The sequence below is a fragment of the Phasianus colchicus genome, chromosome 4 (genome assembly GCF_987193195.1).
Source record: "Phasianus colchicus chromosome 4, bPhaCol1.hap1.1, whole genome shotgun sequence".
NCBI lineage: Eukaryota > Metazoa > Chordata > Aves > Galliformes > Phasianidae > Phasianus > Phasianus colchicus.
In genome coordinates, this window is record NC_143439.1 from 6,782,735 (window position 1) to 6,792,034 (window position 9,300).

The following is a 9,300-nucleotide window of genomic DNA, read 5'->3' on the forward strand; positions in this document are numbered from 1 at the left end:
GCTGATGTATTCACACAATATTGTTTTGAAAATAATATAAGAATTGCCATATGCTAATCTTTAGAAATGCACAACATCCTTTATCTTCAGTTGCATAACATAGTGTAACAAAACCTGTTTAAAGTTTTGTAGGCATCAAATCCGGAGATGTTTCTGCATGTTTTTCTTTCTCTTAGGGGAGATAATTGTGCTACCATTTAGGAAATGCCTGCTACTTTCCAACGTTGGTTTGTTTGTACAGATTTGTACATTGCTTTTGCACCAGATTCCAGTGGTTTTGTTTTTTGTAACAACTATCACTTCTGAAACCATGTTCTGTGCTCCGAAGGCACACTCTGCTTAAAGGAAGAAAAACAGTTTGCATAGGGCAAGGAGCCTTCTATACAGCTTATGCTTTTAAATGGCACTTACAAAACATATATATTTTTTTTCTGTAAACAGGTAAGCTACAGGATAAATTGTCAAGGAAGTTGAGACTCTTGTCTCAAGCTGTGCAGAATTTTTGTGAATATTTTCAACTGGATATCTTCTTGTATGAGCCTTTAAGTAGATGAGGAAAAACACACCATCTTCACATTGATCGAATCGATTTAATGCCACCAGTAAGAGTCTGTCTGAGTACTGTATATATTACACGTTGTTGCCGTGTGACAGATGGCAGCAGAAAAGCACTGACAAAATGGCACCTGACATCCAGGAAGTCTGTATGAAGCAAAGGTGTGTCACTGAATTTCTCTGTGTGGAGAAAGTGGCACCCACTAGGTGCTTGCCGAATGCTCGTGGGTGTGAGCACAGAGGGGCAGTGTGCAGTGCACTCAGCAGTGGTGTCAGTGACTGTGGGTCACCTGTGCTGACGCAGATTTTGATGAGCTCAGCATGCAGTCTCATGTTTATTGCAGGCAAAAATGCATAGCTAACAGTGGTGGCTATGTTGGAGAACAGTGATTGCAGCTGAGGATTTGCTCTATCAAACAGAATTACCGTGCTCATTTTACCTGTGGTAGTTTCCATGAAAATAAATAGGAGGCATTACTTTTGGAGCAAATATACATGGCCCAGGACAATTTGTCTTCACTCAGTGCAGCCTAGGCAAACCAACAGGTTGGACACTGGTGCTGTACACCGTCTGTATCACAGCCAGTTCCCTCAGGTCCTGGGTGCCTTTCTCCTTCAGGATATTCCATTGGCCTGGGTTACATGCCAGGAAAAGATTCCCTGGAGGAGACCTCTTACTCACAGCTGAGTCATTGCTGCTACATCCTATCTCGGCAGTGGTGGGAGCAGCATTTTTTCTGTATCCACCATTTTGTCTCTTCCATAGTCGTATTTTGTACCATTGCTACAGTGAGAACGTAGCTGAGGGTGGAAGGAAATGAATTGAGCAAACACACTGCAGTGCATAGCAATTAGGTGAGCAATTCCAAGCACGTGTGTAAATGAGCTGTAAAATAGAAGCAGCTCTACAAAACAAGAGCATCCTGAGCTGACAAATAAATGATATCCTTCATACATCACCTGTAGCCTGCTTCACCCTTTTCCCTTGGTAATGATATTTCTGAGCTCAGAAGGGAGTTTTGCTGTACAGGCAGAGGCGGGAGGTGGCCTGTGAAGAATTCCTTTAAAAAAAAAATATTAATATAAATATATTAATTATGTCTGTGGACATCTACTGCTCAGGAAGGAACACCTAATACGTATATGACTGTTAAAAGAAACGGAAAGGAATAAGTTCCCCCCAGCCAGCTCTGCCAGGTTCTGGGGCTGTGAGGTGAGATCAGCTGTGGGGCGGCTCTGCCCTGAGGGGATGGACGGCAGCACCGGTGAGCGGGGCCGTGACCGAGGGGTGACCCCGGCCCGGCCTCCCGTAGGAAGAAAGGGCGGGAACGCTGAGGGGGATGGAGAGAAAGCGGCGGGAAGAAAAGCGAGGGAAGCGGCAGCGGCGTTCAGGGCTCCTATTGGCTGGCGCGCTGCGGGGGCAGGTATAAAAGGTGCGCGCGCGGGCAGATGAGCGAGGCGTTTACCACAGCGTGTGAGAAGAAGCGGGGCGCTGTGAGGGAAAGGTGACGGCGGCAGGCGATCTCCAGAGCCGAGGTGCGGCGGGGCCGGGGTGTGGCGGATCTGGGGTGAGGCGGATCTGGGGCGAGGCGCAGCGGGGCCGGCGGAGGGGTGCGGCGGGGCCGGGACCGGGTTGACGTGGGTCGGGGCCGCCGCTGCTGCCCCGCGGGCTCCGACGGATGGCGGCCGAAGACGGGGCCGCCCATGGCGGGCGCCGATGGCGGGTGGAGCCGGGGCTGGAGCCGCCTGTTGGGCGCCGATGGCGGGCGCCGAGAGCAGGACCTCTGAGCGCGCTCCGAGAGGAGGGGCGGAGGCGCGACGAGCGCGGCAAGTTGACGCGTGGAGGAAGACGCTCCGAGGCAACAGCGAGCAGCAAAAATAAAGCAATAGTAACTGCTATCGCAGTGTTGAGCCACACGGTTATTTTTCACTTCTCACGAGCAGAGGGGTGGGGAGGGGGGAGGATGTGAGAGCTGTACTGCTGATGAAAGGGGGGAGAAGTAAAGTAGCGTTGTAGTGTTTCAGAATATAAGTGTGTTAAAGAAGCACTATAGGAAATAAAGGGTGGATGCTCAGAGAAAAATTTAGGCTTCAATGTCAAATTTTGTATTCTACTTAAAGACAACCCACGGCAGTAGGTGCTACAAGTTGGAAAACTACCTTGTAACTTCATGCTCGTTTACTGCTATCAACCGGAGAATGAGAAATGACATGATGGAATGGAGATGGAATCTCAAAAACAGAACCTCTTTATCAGAAGTGCTACATTGACTATTTCCAAGTGCCAAGATGGCACAGTGGTTGACTTTATGCAGAAAAATTACCACAATGAGGGCTATTGTCTTTGTAATGAAGGGAGTGGCTGGGGTCCACTATAAGCAGGGCAGCTGAATCTTCGGTTGCTGCTAATTGTATCATCAGATAAATTCGACCAGTCCGCCTGCCTCTGTGATCCCCTGCAGCACCGGCTGGAAGCGCGCCATGCGCCAGTGAGGTGAGCAAAGCTGCTCAAAGGAGTTTTTGCTGGGGTGGGTGGACTGGGGAGGGGGCATGCAAGGCCTTCGTTGGCTGGGTGGTCGCGTGCCGAGTTCCTTAGCGATGTCGGGTTTCCCTTTTTCTTCAGGTGGTGGGGGGCGGGGGCGTGTGGGCTTGCCGCTGGGCAAGTCTAACGGTGTCCCCGCTGACGTTTCAGGAGCTGCTGCAGAAGAAAGAAGAAGGAGCGGCGTGGGGACGACGCGGGAGGCAGGAGCGAGCAAGAAGAGGGCGCAGAAGCGTGCAGATGCGGGGGGGAAGGAGAGAGGCACCCTGGGCAAAGCACCTGTCCCGTTAGCGGGGGCGCAGTCACATTTGAGTTGAGCGTTGCCGGCGCCTTGGTTGACCAGGCCGGCTTTGTGCTGGGCGACCTCCCTGTAAGCAGGGATTGGGTCTTTGCTGTAGTTGGCCTTTTGCCTTGCTGCTCCTTTGGCTGCCTGGGGAGCGTGGCCCCCTGTAACGGAGGGCGAAAGCCACCTCTCCGCACCTGAGTGGGAAATGGAGCTCGCCGGACCCCGAGGCCGCCCTGTAAGCAGGGCAGTGCCGTTCCTCCCCTGCCCCGCTTCCTCCTCCGGCCCCTCGGCATGGTTGCCTGGTGGTGGCCTGTCAATGTGACGGCCCCGTACTCGGGGTGCGCGTCACGGCATTTGGCCTTTGGCTTTTTCTGGGAAGCCCCTTGGCACGTTGAGGTCTGCGGCCTCCGTGCAGCCTAGGGAGAGGTCACAGGCTCTTGTCTGTTGCCCGCGGTTATGGGTTTATTCCCAGGGTTTGGCTGCGCTGGGTTGTCCTTCCCTTCTGGAAAGTCTTGTCTGTGTGTGTGCGTTCCCCTTCCTTTCCTTGTTTGTGTTTGTGGAGTGACGGAGTGACTGAGCTTTCCCTTTAGGCCTCCAGAAAGATGGCTGCAGCTTAGCTTCGACTTCCCTGGGGGGAATGGAGGACTTTGGTGCTTGCCGCAAAAGGGGTGTTTCCTCTCAGTCCCGCGGGCGCAGCGAGTGTCCTGTCTTCCTCCATTTTAATTAGTGTGGGTCAGAGCCACGTGATAGTTCAGTGGCCGAGGCCGCCCTGTAGTCGGGGTTTGGGCCTATCCTTGCGTGGCCGCCTGTTCCGCTGGTGGCGTGACAGCCCTGTACTCGGGGCGTGTGTCTCAAGCTGCGGAGCCTTCAGTCCCCCGAGCAGCCCGCGCGCCCACCCTGTAACCAGGTGTGGGGAGGCTGCGGCACTGCAGCCAGCTGCTCTAGCCATCCAGCCGATGGGAACGACCCCTCCCTGTCCCGTCAGAGGGCGCAGGTTGAGGTTCTGCTTGCGTGTGCGGTGACCTCCCCGCTGGGTGGGTCGAGGTTGCTTCGCAGGCTCCCAAAGACAGGAGGTTGGTGATGTTCTGCTGCTGCCGGGCAGGCCAGCCTGTAACTCAGGCGTTGGCGGGAGCCTCGTGCTCCGCGGGGCTTCTTGCAGAGGGTGGGATGTGGGGGTACCGTCCTGTAGGCAGGGCTGTGCGTGCCCCCCGTGAGTGCTTGGTGAGCTGCGTTGTGAGGGAGCCCCCGTAGTCGGGCGCGAATGTGGCCCCGGCCTTTCAGAGGCACGGGGCTGCGAGATGTGGGGTTGGGTTTGCGCCCTCCCTGGAATCGCCGGGGCTGGGACCCCGACCGCGGCCTTTGGCCGTGTTGCCCCGCTGCCTGGCTGATGAGAGTTGTTCCTGTCGCTGGGGGGGAAACCGAGCTCTGTGGCTCCAGGGGTGTCGTCCACCCGCCTGTAATCAGGATCAGGGTGCGCGAGCGCTTTGCTCGGCTGGCAGCCTGTGTTCGGTGACCGCCCCGTTAGCGGGGTGTGGGTCGAGGTGTCCCGGACTGGGAGAGAAGGAGCCTCCCTCGGCCGTTGGGGATGGGGGCTGCCCTGTAAGCCAGGGAGCGAGAGTGCCCCGGAGTCCCAGGCCCTTTGCAGTGGTGGCAGTGGCTGGGGTCCCCCTGTAAGCAGGGCAGCCGACTCTTTGGCCGCTGCTTTTTGTGTGCCCAGCTCCATTTGCCCAGTCTGCCCGCCTCTGTGATCCCCCGCAGCACCGGCTGGAAGCGCGCCGTGCGCCAGTGAGGTGAGCAAAGCTGCTCAAAGGAGTTTTTGCTGGGGTGGGTGGACTGGGGAGGGGGCATGCAAGGCCTTCGTTGGCTGGGTGGTCGCGTGCCGAGTTCCTTAGCGATGTCGGGTTTCCCTTTTTCTTCAGGTGGTGGGGGGCGGGGGCGTGTGGGCTTGCCGCTGGGCAGGTCTAACGGTGTCCCCGCTGACGTTTCAGGAGCTGCTGCAGAAGAAAGAAGAAGGAGCGGCGTGGGGACGACGCGGGAGGCAGGAGCGAGCAAGAAGAGGGCGCAGAAGCGTGCAGATGCGGGGGGGAAGGAGAGAGGCACCCTGGGCAAAGCACCTGTCCTGTTAGCGGGGGCGCAGTCACATTTGAGTTGAGCGTTGCCGGCGCCTTGGTTGACCAGGCCGGCTTTGTGCTGGGCGACCTCCCTGTAAGCAGGGATTGGGTCTTTGCTGTAGTTGGCCTTTTGCCTTGCTGCTCCTTTGGCTGCCTGGGGAGCGTGGCCCCCTGTAACGGAGGGCGAAAGCCACCTCTCCGCACCTGAGTGGGAAATGGAGCTCGCCGGACCCCGAGGCCGCCCTGTAAGCAGGGCAGTGCCGTTCCTCCCCTGCCCCGCTTCCTCCTCCGGCCCCTCGGCATGGTTGCCTGGTGGTGGCCTGTCAATGTGACGGCCCCGTACTCGGGGTGCGCGTCACGGCATTTGGCCTTTGGCTTTATCTGGGAGCCTTCAGTCCGCCGAGCAGCCCGCGCGCCCACCCTGTAACCAGGTGTGGGGAGGCTGCGGCACTGCAGCTGGCTGCTCTAGCCATCCAGCCGATGGGAACGACCCCTCCCTGTCCCGTCAGAGGGCGCAGGTTGAGGTTCTGCTTGCGTGTGCGGTGACCTCCCCGCTGGGTGGGTCGAGGTTGCTCCGCAGGCTCCCAAAGACAGGAGGTTGGTGATGTTCTGCTGCTGCCGGGCAGGCCAGCCTGTAACTCAGGCGTTGGCGGGAGCCTCGTGCTCCGCGGGGCTTCTTGCAGAGGGTGGGATGTGGGGGTACCGTCCTGTAGGCAGGGCTGTGCGTGCCCCCCGTGAGTGCTTGGTGAGCTGCGTTGTGAGGGAGCCCCCGTAGTCGGGCGCGAATGTGGCCCCGGCCTTTCAGAGGCACGGGGCTGCGAGATGTGGGGTTGGGTTTGCGCCCTCCCTGGAATCGCCGGGGCTGGGACCCCGACCGCGGCCTTTGGCCGTGTTGCCCCGCTGCCTGGCTGATGAGAGTTGTTCCTGTCGCTGGGGGGGAAACCGAGCTCTGTGGCTCCAGGGGTGTCGTCCACCCGCCTGTAATCAGGATCAGGGTGCGCGAGCGCTTTGCTCGGCTGGCAGCCTGTGTTCGGTGACCGCCCCGTTAGCGGGGTGTGGGTCGAGGTGTCCCGGACTGGGAGAGAAGGAGCCTCCCTCGGCCGTTGGGGATGGGGGCTGCCCTGTAAGCCAGGGAGCGAGAGTGCCCCGGAGTCCCAGGCCCTTTGCAGTGGTGGCAGTGGCTGGGGTCCCCCTGTAAGCAGGGCAGCCGACTCTTTGGCCGCTGCTTTTTGTGTGCCCAGCTCCATTTGCCCAGTCTGCCCGCCTCTGTGATCCCCCGCAGCACCGGCTGGAAGCGCGCCGTGCGCCAGTGAGGTGAGCAAAGCTGCTCAAAGGAGTTTTTGCTGGGGTGGGTGGACTGGGGAGGGGGCATGCAAGGCCTTCGTTGGCTGGGTGGTCGCGTGCCGAGTTCCTTAGCGATGTCGGGTTTCCCTTTTTCTTCAGGTGGTGGGGGGCGGGGGCGTGTGGGCTTGCCGCTGGGCAGGTCTAACGGTGTCCCCGCTGACGTTTCAGGAGCTGCTGCAGAAGAAAGAAGAAGGAGCGGCGTGGGGACGACGCGGGAGGCAGGAGCGAGCAAGAAGAGGGCGCAGAAGCGTGCAGATGCGGGGGGGAAGGAGAGAGGCACCCTGGGCAAAGCACCTGTCCCGTTAGCGGAGGCGCAGTCACATTTGAGTTGAGCGTTGCCGGCGCCTTGGTTGACCAGGCCGGCTTTGTGCTGGGCGACCTCCCTGTAAGCAGGGATTGGGTCTTTGCTGTAGTTGGCCTTTTGCCTTGCTGCTCCTTTGGCTGCCTGGGGAGCGTGGCCCCCTGTAACGGAGGGCGAAAGCCACCTCTCCGCACCTGAGTGGGAAATGGAGCTCGCCGGACCCCGAGGCCGCCCTGTAAGCAGGGCAGTGCCGTTCCTCCCCTGCCCCGCTTCCTCCTCCGGCCCCTCGGCATGGTTGCCTGGTGGTGGCCTGTCAATGTGACGGCCCCGTACTCGGGGTGCGCGTCACGGCATTTGGCCTTTGGCTTTATCTGGGAGCCTTCAGTCCGCCGAGCAGCCCGCGCGCCCACCCTGTAACCAGGTGTGGGGAGGCTGCGGCACTGCAGCTGGCTGCTCTAGCCATCCAGCCGATGGGAACGACCCCTCCCTGTCCCGTCAGAGGGCGCAGGTTGAGGTTCTGCTTGCGTGTGCGGTGACCTCCCCGCTGGGTGGGTCGAGGTTGCTCCGCAGGCTCCCAAAGACAGGAGGTTGGTGATGTTCTGCTGCTGCCGGGCAGGCCAGCCTGTAACTCAGGCGTTGGCGGGAGCCTCGTGCTCCGCGGGGCTTCTTGCAGAGGGTGGGATGTGGGGGTACCGTCCTGTAGGCAGGGCTGTGCGTGCCCCCCGTGAGTGCTTGGTGAGCTGCGTTGTGAGGGAGCCCCCGTAGTCGGGCGCGAATGTGGCCCCGGCCTTTCAGAGGCACGGGGCTGCGAGATGTGGGGTTGGGTTTGCGCCCTCCCTGGAATCGCCGGGGCTGGGACCCCGACCGCGGCCTTTGGCCGTGTTGCCCCGCTGCCTGGCTGATGAGAGTTGTTCCTGTCGCTGGGGGGGAAACCGAGCTCTGTGGCTCCAGGGGTGTCGTCCACCCGCCTGTAATCAGGATCAGGGTGCGCGAGCGCTTTGCTCGGCTGGCAGCCTGTGTTCGGTGACCGCCCCGTTAGCGGGGTGTGGGTCGAGGTGTCCCGGACTGGGAGAGAAGGAGCCTCCCTCGGCCGTTGGGGATGGGGGCTGCCCTGTAAGCCAGGGAGCGAGAGTGCCCCGGAGTCCCAGGCCCTTTGCAGTGGTGGCAGTGGCTGGGGTCCCCCTGTAAGCAGGGCAGCCGACTCTTTGGCCGCTGCTTTTTGTGTGCCCAGCTCCATTTGCCCAGTCTGCCCGCCTCTGTGATCCCCCGCAGCACCGGCTGGAAGCGCGCCGTGCGCCAGTGAGGTGAGCAAAGCTGCTCAAAGGAGTTTTTGCTGGGGTGGGTGGACTGGGGAGGGGGCATGCAAGGCCTTCGTTGGCTGGGTGGTCGCGTGCCGAGTTCCTTAGCGATGTCGGGTTTCCCTTTTTCTTCAGGTGGTGGGGGGCGGGGGCGTGTGGGCTTGCCGCTGGGCAGGTCTAACGGTGTCCCCGCTGACGTTTCAGGAGCTGCTGCAGAAGAAAGAAGAAGGAGCGGCGTGGGGACGACGCGGGAGGCAGGAGCGAGCAAGAAGAGGGCGCAGAAGCGTGCAGATGCGGGGGGGAAGGAGAGAGGCACCCTGGGCAAAGCACCTGTCCCGTTAGCGGGGGCGCAGTCACATTTGAGTTGAGCGTTGCCGGCGCCTTGGTTGACCAGGCCGGCTTTGTGCTGGGCGACCTCCCTGTAAGCAGGGATTGGGTCTTTGCTGTAGTTGGCCTTTTGCCTTGCTGCTCCTTTGGCTGCCTGGGGAGCGTGGCCCCCTGTAACGGAGGGCGAAAGCCACCTCTCCGCACCTGAGTGGGAAATGGAGCTCGCCGGACCCCGAGGCCGCCCTGTAAGCAGGGCAGTGCCGTTCCTCCCCTGCCCCGCTTCCTCCTCCGGCCCCTCGGCATGGTTGCCTGGTGGTGGCCTGTCAATGTGACGGCCCTGTACTCGGGGTGCGCGTCACGGCATTTGGCCTTTGGCTTTTTCTGGGAAGCCCCTTGGCACGTTGAGGTCTGCGGCCTCCGTGCAGCCTAGGGAGAGGTCACAGGCTCTTGTCTGTTGCCCGCGGTTATGGGTTTATTCCCAGGGTTTGGCTGCGCTGGGTTGTCCTTCCCTTCTGGAAAGTCTTGTCTGTGTGTGTGCG

General features: G+C 59.9%; 1 long non-coding RNA gene across 2 annotated transcripts; it reads left to right on the forward strand.

Moving 5' to 3' along the window:
* The first annotated feature begins 1,701 nt into the window (after window positions 1–1,701).
* LOC149918026 (uncharacterized) lies at window positions 1,702–4,129 on the forward strand. 2 transcript variants are annotated; one of them, XR_016466304.1, is made up of 3 exons: window positions 1,702–2,091; window positions 2,677–3,049; window positions 3,248–4,129. It is a non-coding gene; the product is annotated as an uncharacterized LOC149918026 (long non-coding RNA). The 2 variants fall into 2 exon arrangements; XR_016466305.1 differs by having other exon boundaries at window positions 1,721–2,091; window positions 2,977–3,049.
* The last annotated feature ends 5,171 nt before the right edge of the window (window positions 4,130–9,300 follow it).